This window comes from Rhea pennata, chromosome 1 (assembly GCF_028389875.1).
Source record: "Rhea pennata isolate bPtePen1 chromosome 1, bPtePen1.pri, whole genome shotgun sequence".
Taxonomy (NCBI): domain Eukaryota; kingdom Metazoa; phylum Chordata; class Aves; order Rheiformes; family Rheidae; genus Rhea; species Rhea pennata.
This window is the reverse complement of record NC_084663.1, coordinates 161,919,090-161,933,689: the sequence shown is the minus strand read 5'-3', so window position 1 is coordinate 161,933,689 and position 14,600 is coordinate 161,919,090. Positions and strand designations below refer to the sequence as shown.

The window sequence follows — 14,600 nt, the reverse complement described above, 5'->3', positions numbered from 1 at the left end:
TGTACTGGTGCCTGGGGTTATTTCTTCCTCTCTAGGTGCAGGACTGTGCACTTGCCCTTTACTGAACCTCATGAGGTTCCTCTCTGCCCAACTCTCCAGCCTGTCCAGGACTCTCTGAATGGCAGCACAGCCCTCAGGTGTATCAGCCACTCCTCCCAGCTTGGAATCATCAGCAGAATTGCTGAGGAGGCACTCCGTCCCCTCATCCAGGTCATTGATGAAGAAGTTGAACAAAATGGGACCCAGTATTGACCCCTGTACGACACCGCTAGCTACAGGCCTCCAGCTAGACTCTGCACCATTGATCATAACCCTCTGAGCTCTACCTTTCAGCCAGTTCTCAATCCACTTCACTGTACACTCATATGACCCACACTTCCTGAGCTTGCTAGGAGGATGTTATGGGAGACAGTGTCAAAAGCCTTGCTGAAAGCAAGGTAGACAATATCCACTGCTCTCTTCTTCGCCTATCCAGACGGTCATTCCATCATATAAGACTATCAGACTGGTTAAGCATGATTTCCCCTTGGTGAATCCATGCTGACTACTCCTGATCACCTCCTTTTCCTCCACATGCTTAGAGATGACATCCAGGATGATGGAGGTGAGGCTGGCTGGTCTGTAGTTTCCTGAGTCCTCCTTCTTGCCAAAGTCCACTCTCTTGAAGTCCAGGGTTGAGATCCTACTTATTGTCTTTCTTCCTCCTCAAAGGATCCTGAATTCTACCACCTCATTGTCACTGCAGCCAAGATTGCTCCAACCTTCGTGTCTCCAATGAGCCCTTATTTGTTAATACAAGGTCCAGCAACACACCTCTCCTCATTGGCTCCTCCATCACCTGTATGAAGAAGTTATCATCAATGCTCTGCAGGTGCATCCTGGACTGTTTGTGCCTAGCTATATTGTCTTTTTCAGCAGATATCAGAGTGGTTGAAGTTCCCCATGAGAACCAGGGCCTGTGATTGTGAGGTTACTTCCAGCTATCTGTAGAAGGCCTCATCAACTTCCTCTTCTGATCAAGTGGCCTGTAGAAAGCACCCACAACAGTGTCCCCCATGTTAGCCTGCCCTTTAATCCTTACCCATAAGCTCTCGACTTGCTCTTCATCCACCCCCTAGGCAGAGCTGGATATATTCCAGCTGTTCTCTCACATAAAGAGCAACTCCACCACCTCGTCTTCCTGGCCTGGTCTTTCCTAAAAAGCACATATCCATCCATGGCAGCATTCCAGTCATGTGAGCTATCCCACCATGTCTCTATAATTGCAATGAGATCAGGGCCCTACGACCACATACAGATCTCTAGTTCTTCCTGTTTGTTCCGCATGCTGCATGCATTGGTGTACAGGCATTTCAAAGAGGTCATCAGGCACACACGTTTCCCAGGAGAGGTGTAAGAGGATCCTCCATAGTGATGTCCTGTGCACACTTCCCAGGCTGCATGTGCCTTCATGCAAGCTGGAAGCATCCTGACTGCTCTGTCTCTAGAACTCTCCCCTTCCCCCATCTTTCCTAGTTTAAAGCCCTTAGTGAGGTGAATCCTATCTCTTCCCATCAGTTGTCAATCTTCAAACAGGGTCACATGGTTATAGAAACCAAAATCCTGTTGCCAACACCAGTGGCACAGCCATTTGTTAGTTTGGAAAATCCATCTACTCCTCTTCCTAACCTTTCCCCTCACTGGCAGGACTGACAAGAAAATCTGACACATGGACAAGCTTTGGCAGTCTTTTGATGACATCTTGTGTACAAGCCCCTGGCAGGCAGCAAACCTCTCTAGACAAGAGGTCAGGTCAGCAAGCAGGTGCCTCGTTCCCTGCAGGGGGACACACACGACAATCACCCGCCACTTCTGCCACTTCTGCATGTTCCTGCAAGGCACAGGGTCTGTCAGCCTGGTTCCTTCCCTTGAAGCCATGCCCAGCTCTTCTCAGCTTGGAGGGCACTAAACCTGTTCCTCAACTGCAAGTCTTCAGGAGAAGTAAAGGCCTTTCTTCTCCCATGAGAAGTGACCAGTTTCCAGCCTTCTTCTACAGTGTTGTGATGTACCAACGTACCATTTCAGTTGGCACAGAGTCCTCTGGCAGCTCCTCTGCTGTGGGGGATTGGGACTCCTGGAGTTGTACAGTCTCCGAGAATACCCTGTAGATCCTACTCATTTTTGCCGATGCTACACAACCTACTGACTTCCTCCCATAACTCCTTCACCTGACAACACAACTCAGCAGCAGCAGCACACCTCCTGCAGGAGAGCTGACTGCCAGTCCAGGCCATCTGGAGAGGCCCCAAGCACTCCCTGCAGCCTGAGACCGGTAGAGCTGCATCTGCTGACAGAGGGTCTGCCTGGGCAAATCTTCTGACACAGCTGATACAGTGACTCCAACAGCTACAGGGGAATGTACTTTGCAGTATGTCATGACCATGTCTGAAGAAGTGCACACTACACTACTAAGACTGGAAACGAAGGTGCCTTCTGTGCACTTCTATGCAAACTGCTGCACAAACTACTACATCTGTTCGCTGCCTCTATTAGCTGCACTCAGTAAAACTTGCATAAAATAATCAATAAAAGCTTGCATCTCCCAGTATTTCACTGAAAGCTTTTTCTGTCTCCCATTCTCTCTCTTTCTGTCTCCAGTGTTTAGGCAGACTTGTAAATAGGTATAATAAAAAACAGCTGTGGTTATAGCAGTGTTTGTGTCTATACTATTCAATATTTCCATAGATGTTCAATCACATCATTCTGGAAGTCTGTTATCTATGCAACAAACATTACCATCACACAGCTGAGGACTTCATCCATGCTGCAGTCACTATAATCAGCACTTTCAGGCTCTCAAATCATTATATCAAAAATCTGTTCTTTGCCAGACACATTCAAATGTGTTTCTACTCCATCTACAGAAACACAAAGCCAATTAGTAAAACCACAAAATCTAAAACACATTTCAACTCATCTCCCTTAGGATACGATTTACCTGGAACTGACTTTTGTCTGCTGCTTTTGTTTACACAGTATGTGAAAAAGACAGAAAGTAAGCCTGGAAGTTTGTAAAATATGCTGAAGAAGCTCTGAAACTATGAATGGGGACACTAGCTCAGTACCAATCTGAGCAACACAGCTCCCCTGTAATACTACACCTCTTCTGAAAGTACATCTTTAATGTGGGAAAGATCAATACACGTAGATAGATTAGACATTGCTTTAACCAACACAGCATCTTAGAGCAATTAAAATGAACACTTTACACATATTTACTGGCATGTCAAAAAAGGAATCAGAAGATTCTTTCTGGAGTACAGCTGGCTGACTAAACCCCTAAATTGAGATGTCTACCTGTAAAATACATGTCTGAGCAACCATTTTAATCAAAGCTGGCTCAATTCAGAGACTCATATGCAGGTGGCTAGTGCCATTTGAAATCCCATATGGGGCAGAAAGAGTGAGCGCAGAAAAAGGTGAGGTATTGAGAAAGACAAGGCAAGGTTAGGTAAGGGAAAGTGTTTCTAATGAAGTGCAAGAGGAAGGAGAAATGACTAATTTTCAGAGAAGCCTGATAAGAAAGTAGAGAAAAGAAATAGTGGGTAGACATACGAAGATTACTTAATTAACAGAGGAAAGAGAGCAACCAATAGAACAGTGTAAAACAAATACTTTTTATTTTTACTCCTTTCCATTACAACTACATAATTTTACAAAATTGAGAACAAGCTATGGTATGCAGTACTGATATAGATATAGCAATAGTCTCTAGTCTTCAGCATTGCATCCAAATTTCAGGTGCCCAAGGAGTTCAGGAGGTGCTGTGTAGTCTGTGTTTTCTCACACGTGCATGAGTCTAGCACTGAAATAGCCTCATTTCTTTTGTCTTTGTTCAGAGACAATTCAAACTGTCTTGTATCAGCCAATCTGTTCCTGCATAGCTAGGTATGTAGGTATTTACCACTATCACAGTTCACATGTAATCCTCCATTAAGTGTATTTAACCATAAACACCACATCTACATATACTTTTTGTAGAAAAACACTTCTTTGTCATCTTGCAGTAACGTATCATTGTCTGTGGCAATCAGTTCAGTCATCCACAGATACCTAGTGCCTTTTAAGATGTCCCAGGATTTCTAAGACATGCTTTCCTCCTTTTCCATTCCTTCTCCCACTTGGGCTCAGCAAGATCATTAAACATATGTTTCACATGTTTCGCTTCAGGCAGAGAAGTAATTCCACTGGGCATGCTTAAAGAAAAGAATTATGTAAGAAACAGGTTACATCAAGACTTCAGTCACTGGTTACTTCTCCTCAAACTCCAGCATCTTTATTCTTATGTCTTTTGTATGTTTCCTTCCTTTTTCTGCATTTTTCTTTCTATCTTAGGCATAATATCTCCTATCTTTTCTTTCTTTTTTTCCTAGCTCTTCAGAATTTGAAAAGTGTTAGAGCTGCAGGCATCTGAGCCACCGGGCCTGAGATTTAGCTAACTGAACAGGACATGGAAAACTGCTGGATATGACATTATGAACCGCTGGATGGGGCAGAAAACAGTGTAAGAAGCTGACACATTTACAAATAGCACCATGAGGACTGTCTGGCTTTCAAGGTGGTAGCAGAGAAACTATGTGAAAACAGCCAAATTCTGCAGATAACTGGAGGGAAGCACTGGGGGCATTTAGAGGAGTACAACCTTGCAAGGCCAGCTGCACCTCGGTGACCATAACAGTAATGCCATCTAAGGCTGAGACTGCCCAGTTAACGGTAAACTGGGACTGCTGGCAAAAAAAAAAAAAAAAAAAAAAAAAAAAGTGATTAAAGGTTCTCACCATATGGCAAGAGTTGGGTTTGTGTCCACAGGTGGGAGGAGGGAGATGGATGCAGGATGGGTTCTCTCCCCATCTGGTGAGGGAGCACTGGGCAGACAGATTAATCATCTTGGTGTCCCCATGTTGGCACCTGCTCCAGGCTTGCCGGCATCAGCAGCTACCCACAGCTGTCTAACTTTCAGCATGAAAGACACCAAATAAAGCCACAAAGAGACAGCTGTCTTCTTTTGATTAGGCATTGGGGAAATCGCAGGCACTGTCTATTACTTAGCCTTGCTGTCCAAGTGTTACAGCTTCTCCTCAGCTATTGCAGTGAATAAAGGAGCCATTCTTATAGCTGCCCAATATCAGTACTATCCTGATTTTTCAAATAGCATGCTGAATGACTTTTCATTTAATATGCAGTTTTACTCTCTTTTCAAAATGAGTACTGCTGTGTGTTTCCACTGTTGCTAAGATCTGTTTGTCTAGAGTTGTCAAAGAACTTTTCAAACAACTAATTTCAGCATAAGAGGAGTGGCTAAAGTCCCATTGATTCAAATTTTGACCTTACTGTTTCTTTCAAGAGCTTTGAGCTACTGAGGTCAAGCTGAAATTACATTTAATTTGTTAGTTAAAATATTTAGGCTTTATATTCATGTACAAGAACAAAGTATTTCAGCTATCTTGTAGCCTGGATTCATGCTCAGATTCACCCCTAATATCAAACTCTTCAACCTATTGTCAAAGGGCAGCAAATAAATATATCAACACAGATATATGCTCATCTTTGAGTAAACACATTACATATTTTTTTGGCAAGAGTGGAAATAAAGAAGCAGAATACACAAAGGTACAGGCAAAAAAGAAAAAAAATCACCAAACACAGTTCACCCAAGTAATACAGAATTCCTGAGCAGTAAGTAGATAGTAAGTTTACATTTTTTCCCCCTAAAAGACGGTATTGTTTCTCAGGGTCCTTTTACTGTACTCAGGGACAGATTAGCACCAAGTCAGAGATTTAGTCTTTTAGTCTTTTGAAAGAATTCTGGGCAAAATGAAACACTCTACACATAAATTTTTGTGGAAATCAATATATCAAAAGAAAGAGTAAGCCACATGATGATTCATAATGACAAGTGATAATTCTGAAGAAGAAAGATAATTCCAAGTGGAAAAATGCAGAGATGGAAAGAGTAAAGGTCAAAGCGGAAAGAAAAGAGACAGGAAAAGCAACAACCATGTATGTGCTCCATAGGCACATTATATGATAAGAAGCAAACTCATTCAGTCAGGTCCGTCCGTGGTATCTAAAGCTCAGCAACTAAAACTGATGAACACTTTTTGAAATCTTGGCCATTGACAACATTTTTATTTTCTTTTCTTGTAAAGCAAGATAAGATTACACATCTGATCCTTTGCTCTGCTAAATCACCTTTACATTTGTTTAGGGGTATATACACTGTCATAAATTTCATCTAAGAAAGCAGAGCTTCTACTTCTGGGGAGAAGAATTTCCAGTCTGGACAAAAAAAGGCCTACTAGTTGGCAAGAAACTCAATTTATAACACTTTATTATATTTTTCATTACTCCAAAAATCATATCACATATCTTTTCCTTATGCATGACATGAAATTTGCCATAAACAGAATGTTTTGAATGGAAATGAACGCATGCTAATCTTTATCCAAAGCTTACACTCACTCCCCCTTTTTGGTAGTATTTGAAGTGATAGATAAATATTTCAGCTGATAATTGATTGAACTTATGTACTTGAATTTCATAGAGTAACCAACACAACCTGAGGCATGCTTTTCCAATACTGCCACCAATTATGCATTACTGGGTTATTTCTGAAATTCTCACTGAGAAATGTCTGGAAAAAAAATATACAGGATGACAGTCAATTCAAGACCAGGATAGTTTAATTATGTTTACCATATATATGAATCTACCTAGCAGCTAGGTATCTAAGTTCCCATAACAGCCAATAGACATCTAGTCAGTATAGTGAACAGATCCTAAAGAGTAATATCCTCGTAATAGGACATAGATTTCCTAGGAGTTTCGGTAAAACTAGAACACGTTAGGTGGGAAAGTGGAAGAGAGAGAGCTGGCGAGTGTCCAGCTGAGGTAAAGATTGTAGTGTGAAACTATGGACAATGAACATTATTAGACGTCAGAGAATACACACACACACACACACACACACACACACACACACACACACACACACACGAAAGGATAGCTGTTCTTACATCCGCTGATCTTGTTCATATTTGACTGGTTTTTATTTGATTTTACTGTAAGGTAACTAGGTGCAACCAGATCTACACAAAAACATTCAAGTAATTAAATCTGGGGAAAAAAAGAGCAGTTAGAGTAACAACTTTGTCCTCTTAGGTTTACACCTTAGAATAGTACATCTCAGAAAAAAGTTTCTCCAATCTTCCAAATTTTTCAAATATTTCAAAATTAAAATATGGGATGATGTCGGAAGGAAAAGGAGTAATTGTCACTGTGCCCTCCTACTAGCAATGTAGATTTCTTTACCCTTGCAAGATTATTTTTCATTTCTAGTGAGTCTTATGATAATTTTTCAGCCTTTTACATCCCTGTATTTATGCTTGTTGATTTCTGTCTCTATGTTGGAGGGATTTTTCTTCTTACTTTCTTACTTACTTAATTGCTCATTTCCATTCTCTCTTGCCCTTCTTAAGGGTATCTCTCCCGCCCTTCTTAAGCATAGGTCTCCTGCACTCTTTCCTCCATACTTATCTTTATCCTCTCACCCTATTTTACTTTTCCTCTCTCATACACATACACATACACGTGCACAGGCTCTCATTCAACAGTGTCCTCTCTCTTCCTTCCTCCAACACAAATCACTGCCCTTCCATAACCATATTCTTCATCCCCCTGTCCTGTGACTGGGAGAATGAGTACAAAGTTTGGGGCCGTGCAGAGCAGCTCTGGAGATCTCATGATTCTGCCCTTACACAAAGTGCCTCTTGAGATGAACAGTGTCATCAGCTGCTGCCATCTCACATTTATGTTATTTATCCAGGGCCTTTCTAATTTGCCAACTTCCTTTCCTTAGAAGTCTCATTGAAAACCAACATACTTGCTATAATATATCCATACATTGTTAGAACAGAAGAGTTATTCAGGGAAGAGTTATCTAACCAGGCCTCAGAGATAATATACGACAAGATTGCAGCCAAGAATTCAACATGAGCTAAAGACAGTTTCACAGCCTTTGGGAGAGTTTCCTTTTCTTGGCAGCTACAAGGCTGCTGTGTTTGTATCCCATCGATCTGGACTCTGTTCACTCGAACTTTCCTTGTTTTTTGAATTCTCCTCATTGGTCTTTCCCCGGCCTTATCAGCAGACCTCCTAGTCACCCTAGAGGTTAAATACTATCTTGTCTTATGTTAGATATCTACTGATTATAGATAATCTACACCTGACTAATCACCCTAAGCTTTCTTTATAGGTTCCTCTGTTCATGGAGAGAAATAGATGTTTTTAGACTGAAATTCCCTTGGCCTCTTTAGTCTCCCTACCTTAGGGGTAGGGGATGAATTGCATCAAACAAAGACCTAACCTTCCCCATTTAGTTATCATAGGATATTATACGGTGTTTGTTCAGTGATGCTCAATACGCTTCAGAGGACTACAGTAGACAGATAAATCCAGTCTGGATTCCACACTGAAATGGGCTTTGTGGCCCAAGTGAACTTATCTCTCACAAGTCTGGAGCTGACTGTAACAGGAAAGTCCCACTGCTTAAAAACATCCACTTCCAAAGTTCCAGGCGTGAGGACATTTTGCTTCTCTCCCTCCAACGATACATGCTATCTGAAGCATACAACATACACAATTTGTTTAAAAAGGTCCTAAAATCCTACAGGGCTTTAGTACAGCAGATATCTGTGTCAACTCTGCTAGAACTTTTCACAGCCTGAAATAAACATTTAGAAACCGCTGATACCTTTTTACGCTTCTAAGTCAGGCATTGTCTTAGTGTAGTTCTATTCATTTTTCGTCTGAGATAATTTATGAACATTTTCATTTCCTTTGTGAAATTTTTCCTCTGTCTTATTAGCTTGTCTGACACCTCTGAGAAACCTCTTCAGAGATCATGAAGCAGTATCATCATTCTGCTAATGAGATTCAGTACCATGTCATTTTTCATCTAAATGGACACACTTTTTCTAATGTCTACCATCTGTAGAAACACAGAGGAAAGCTTAAGCTACTTACAGTTTTGATAAGTACAGTGCTGACTGGCAGAGGAAACCATCCTGAGTCAGCAACATCATTTATCTCAGCATCTTCAGCTGACAGCGTGCAAATACTGTCAAAGAGATCTACCACCTGAGAGCCTGACTATACCTCTCTGCAGACCAGGGCTGTAGTGACCACATGCCTAAAGGCTGTCCAAAAACTTTGTTACCTCTAGTTACCTCATCATCCTCTAACCTGGACTGACTACACAGCCAGGCAAAGAATATAAGCTAGCATAGATACCTTATATATATTAACTATAGGTGACTGGAAGGTAGAGAACTAAATCTCAATTACCCTGTGGTTCCTAAACAGTCAGTGAAGAGAAACAAGCACCTCCACCGGATGGCCCATCCCATTCATAGAATCACAGAATCATGGAATCAGTAGGGTTGGAAGGGACCTCTGGAGATCATCTAGTCCAACCTCCCTGCTCAGCAGGGTCACCTACAGCACGGTAGACAGGGTTGCATCCAGGTGGGCCTTGAAGATCTCCGGAGAAGGAGACTCTACAACCTCTCTGGGCAACCTGTGCCAGTGCTCCGTCACTCTCACAGGGAAGAAATTCCCCCTCACGGTCAGGCAGAACTTCCTGTGCCTCAATTTCTGCCCATTGCCTCTTGTCCTGTCACACGGGACAACTAAAAAGAGTTCGTCCCCATCCCCTTGACACCCTCCCTTCAGGTACTTATACACATTGACAAGATCCCCCCCCTCAGTCTTCTCTTCCCCAGGCTCAAGAGGCCCAGCTCTCGCAGCCGTTCCTCACAGGGCAGATGCTCCAGCCCTCTGATCATCCTTGTAACCCAAAGCTGGACTCTCTCCAGTAGCTCCATGTCTCTCTTGTACTGGGGAGTCTAGAACTGGACACAGGACTCGAGATGAGACCTCACGGGGGCTGAGTAGAGGGGCAGGATCACCTCCCTCAACCTGCTGGCAACAGTCTTCCTAATGCACCCCAGGAGACCATTGGCCTTCTTGGCCACAAGGGCACATTGCTGGTTCATGGTCAACCTGTCATCCACCAGCACTCCCAGGTCCTTCTCTGCAGAGCTGCTCTCCAGCAGGTCAGCCCCCAGCTTGTACTGGTGCCTAGGGTTATTACTGCCTAGGTGCAGGACTCTGCATTTGCCCTTGTTGAACCTCAGGAGGTTCCTCTCCTCCCAGCTCTCCAGCCTGTCCAGGTTTCTCTGAATGGCAGCACAGCCCTCAGGTGTGTCAGCCACTCCTGCCAGCTTGTATCATCCGCAAACTTGCTAAGGAGGCACTCCATCCCCTTGTCCAGGTCATTGATGAAAAAGTTGAACAGGATGGGACCCAGTACTGAGCCCTGGGGAACACTACTAGCCACACGCCTCCAACTGCGCCACTGAAGACAACCCTCTGAGCTCTGCCTTTCAGCCAATTCTCAATCCAGCGTTCTCGGACAGGCATCTCGGACCCTGTCTCAGCCAGACGCTGAAATATTAAATGCCTAAAGTTAAGTGAAGTGAATCTTACTCTAAATGACCATGGTAGAAGACTACCCAGTTTCTATACAGCAGATTCATATTGGTTGATAAAATGCAAACCGAAACTTAAGTTATTTCAATATTCTAGTTTTGGCACATGTGGAGCTTTACCGATGTTGGGCAAAAACTGTAAAAAGCTTGCAGTCTGACTAACACACAGGCTGCCTTCATGACCTGTCTTTCAGAATAAAGTCAGAAATGTGTAAGCCAGAGACCAGTATGAGAGGGGTAGACAGAGGACCTCATCTCTATGATTCAGTAGTGCAAGAAATGGTCTGAATCACAGCAAAAGAAATATGAAGCCTTAACCAGATTTGGCTCTGCACCATGTAAAAAATAATTTGAAAGGCAGTGGAAACAGAATATTTCAAATGATATCAGAAATCTTTAATGTCCTGATTTTACATTAGTCCTCAGTTCCAGAAGATACAATTCTCTCACACTTTTTATTCAAGATACCAAAACTAGTATTTATACTAACAGAAAATACAAAATGAAACAAAAGATATTCATCCCTCCTGTCATGTGGGCTAAATCCCAAGAACATTGTTGGTCAAAGTAGTGAATGCTCCCTTGCTTTAAGCAAGAAGACAAACATACAGCCAAACAAAAAATATGCTGTTCCTCTAAGGATCCCCAAGGAATAAAGATAAAGCTGATAAGCATAGCAAGACTGAAGGTAAAGACTCATTTAACTACACAAAATCTGCCTTGTTAACTATCACAGATTACGTGTACCATGAACTCTACATTACTACAAAAACGCAAAGCAAGAACACTGTGATATATTGCAAAAACAGAAACCCCCAAAGTCCCAGGACATGGATCAGAAAGCTGATTTACAAGGAGTTCCTGAGAGGAACTCAAATGGAATAAATCTCTCCTAACTTTCTAGCTCACACACACACACAAAAAAGTAAGATTTGAATGTAGAGGGCCAGATCCTAGAAAAGCATGATTAGCTGAAAACTTTGATTTTCTTTTTAAATAGATTTCTTTCCCAGAAAGTTGAAAAATATAATTCTAGTTCTTCTATGAGATCAGAAACCAGATGGCTGATAACTAATAGTTATTATTAAATTAAAAAAAAATTATCATGAATCTGACTTTATGATTGTGGGATCCTTGCACTGATCATACTAAATATCTAACAGAATTTTAATGGATGTCTGAAAAAGGTGCAGAGGTCAAAGTCAGGAAAGTGCTAATTAAGAGACAGAAATCTTTTCTAACAGACAGACCCAATTTTCAATGCCAAAAGAAGGAATTTTTGCTGCATGTAAGAATGAGCAAAATTTTTTTCACAGCTGTGAGGCGGACAAGACTGTAGCAAACATCAGGTGCAGAAACTGTCTGGAGGGACAAGGAGGGGGTTTGTTAGATCAAGCAGATGTGGAAGTCTGGGGACACGCACCAGGAGGCAGAAGGTCTCGCCTGAGCAATACCTGAACTTGCTAAAACCCTCAAAAAGCCCGTGCAGTGTGCTAGGCACGATACGTTGTTTTGGCCACTGTTATAAACAGCAACTAGAAGGCGTTTCAAAGTAAACCCTTAAGCTTCTTCATCACATGTCATACCTTGTTGTCACAAGTTGTACTTAAGACTATAGCTGAGCCGGTGGGTGCGATACACCTCTCCCAGAGCTGCTGCTGCAGCTTTCATTCACTTAAAACAGTGACTCGGTAGCCAAAGACGGTCACGGAAAAAAAAAAAAAAAAAAAACGTATCAGCCAAATCTACCAGATTTTGAATGTTTGATTAAGACTGAAACATGATTATAAATCTAGACTTTTCCTCTGAATCCCAGTGAGGTATCAGCTTCAGCATTTGATACTCATTTTAAAAATACTTGCAACCGTATCAGTAGTGACAAAGGAGTTTCCCAGTTGCACAGAAGGAACTTTATGATTAAAAAGCAAAGGCTTATCGAGGTAGACACGAAAGTAGCCTGGATGGGCTTCCTAGCAGGGGGTTCATCCTGAAGAAACAAGCTATAGAACAATAAACGGATGTAGAGATGTTCACTGGCCAGAAGAAACCGAGAAAGAAGCAATGTGGACAAAAAGATGGTGTAAAGCAGATAAAGCTGAATGAAAAATGTCTGAATGTGGTGCGACATAAAAACAATAAAGCAACACCCCTTGGGGTTATTTTCCCAGAGCCTGCCAAATCGCATTAGAAATCTGCATCAAGCCTGCAAAATCAAACAGACAGAAGTTAAAAAATACCAGAATTAAGATTATCTCTGCAGTACTTAATTTTATCCTCTTTTTTCCACATAAGACCTGAGGCCTTAATCAGCGCCTGCTCACCAAATCCCATACTGAACAAAATTTAGATTTTCTTGCCAATGTCCCCATGGCTATTGCCCTTAGTATTTCAGTGTTTCACAAAAATATGTGTTTTGCTTCACACAAACTCTGAGAAGATAATTGGTATCGCTATCCTTATTTTAAAAATGTAAATTTTATACAGAATTTTAGCACATAATGATCTCATATCCATGCACCTGGGATCCCACAGTAAAAATAAGACCTCGGGAGTGGGAAAGAGCAGCCTACACCTATGCCGGCACTTGAGGGAACTCTGTGGCAGACAGGACCTAAATTTCCAATGTAGCATTTACAGTATATGTCTATACTGGTACCTAGAAGCAGGCCTGGGACCAAGTCCTTGCCCCTTGGCCAGCCAGCTTGTGACCACACTGTACAGGCAGGGCCAGTCCTCAAGAGCAAGTCTAACGTTAGAAAAATGTTCTTTGGAAAAAAATATTTATTTCTTGCATTACTCTCATAAGAGTACAGATAACGTTGGACAAGTAATCTTAATTTTTATATTTCCTTCTGTCTACAAGTGCTTGACTGGGCAGTCTTAATACACTTTTGAAGGCTTAAAATTTTGTTGGGAAAAAACGGTAATACCATATGCAGTTACATTCATTACTAGGTTTTTCTGGCCATAAAGGCTATTCTTTAATCTCCGTGTGAAACAGGAGCAGCTCCAGCTGCGGCTCGACATCCGAGCAACGCCGAGGTTCAGGGAATTCGGCCTCGGTGCTCCCGCCCTTCACGCCGCCCAGCTCCCTCTCTGCTTCCTTTCACCTCCCGGCTCCAGGCGTCCGTGCCCTCGTCTGCGGCGGGGGGTGGCAGCGGGGCGAGCGGAGGCGGGGGCCCGGGAGCGACCGAAAAGGGTCTGCCCTGCGCGGCAGCGGAAACGAAACGAAAAAGCAGCGTCTGCCGAAACCCGGGATCGAACCAGGGACCTTTAGATCTTCAGTCTAACGCTCTCCCAACTGAGCTATTTCGGCTGGCGCATGTGCGTTGCTCAGGTCTCGCCACAAAGGCATTTCTGAGCCGAAACCCTCTCGTCGGGACCCCGCGCGGCCCTTTCGCCTCCGGCGCTGCCCGAGCAGTTCCGCGACTCGCTGCTCGGGCCGCGCCGGGGCCGGTTCCCCTCTGCCGGAGCGCAGCAACGCGGCGGCGCAGCCAGACCGTCCTCGCTGCGAAGCACAGCACGTTTTTGAGCACATCTTGTTCTTAGGGTAGTACTACATGCAAAAGAAAGAAGTGAGCAATTTGCACAAGAAAGTAGCTGTTATTTATTCTCCATTACCTAATTCAAGGAATACCACAAACAAATTTGATTTCAGGTCTTTTCAATTAAAATTTAGCCTTACCACAAAGGCAGATACAGTATGAACATGGAACTGCTGCTTTGCAAGGTGGTCCGCTGCTTCTCCATCTTGTTAGTCTAGTAAAACCAAACACAGCTCTGTCTCTTCCTCAGTAATAGCAGAGCTGAACATACTGCTCATTTTTGCAGTAAGGAAGAAGCAGTCTTCTCCCAAGCTAGCCCTAACATACGTCACCATATCGCCTTTTACTTTTGAGCAAAAAGTGCCATTTTTCTCAAGCTGTCAAGCGTCTGGAAAAATCTTGTGTGACAACCGTTTTCCAGCAGCCACACTTTGCACATCTGGACATGAGACATGCTTTCAGAAAC

The 14,600-nt window shown here is 42.8% G+C and overlaps 1 non-coding gene across 1 annotated transcript; it reads right to left on the bottom strand.

Moving 5' to 3' along the window:
- Positions 1-13,832: 13,832 nt before the first annotated feature.
- TRNAF-GAA (transfer RNA phenylalanine (anticodon GAA)) lies at positions 13,833-13,905 on the bottom strand. The gene has a single exon. It is a non-coding gene; the product is annotated as a tRNA-Phe (tRNA).
- Positions 13,906-14,600: the final 695 nt, after the last annotated feature.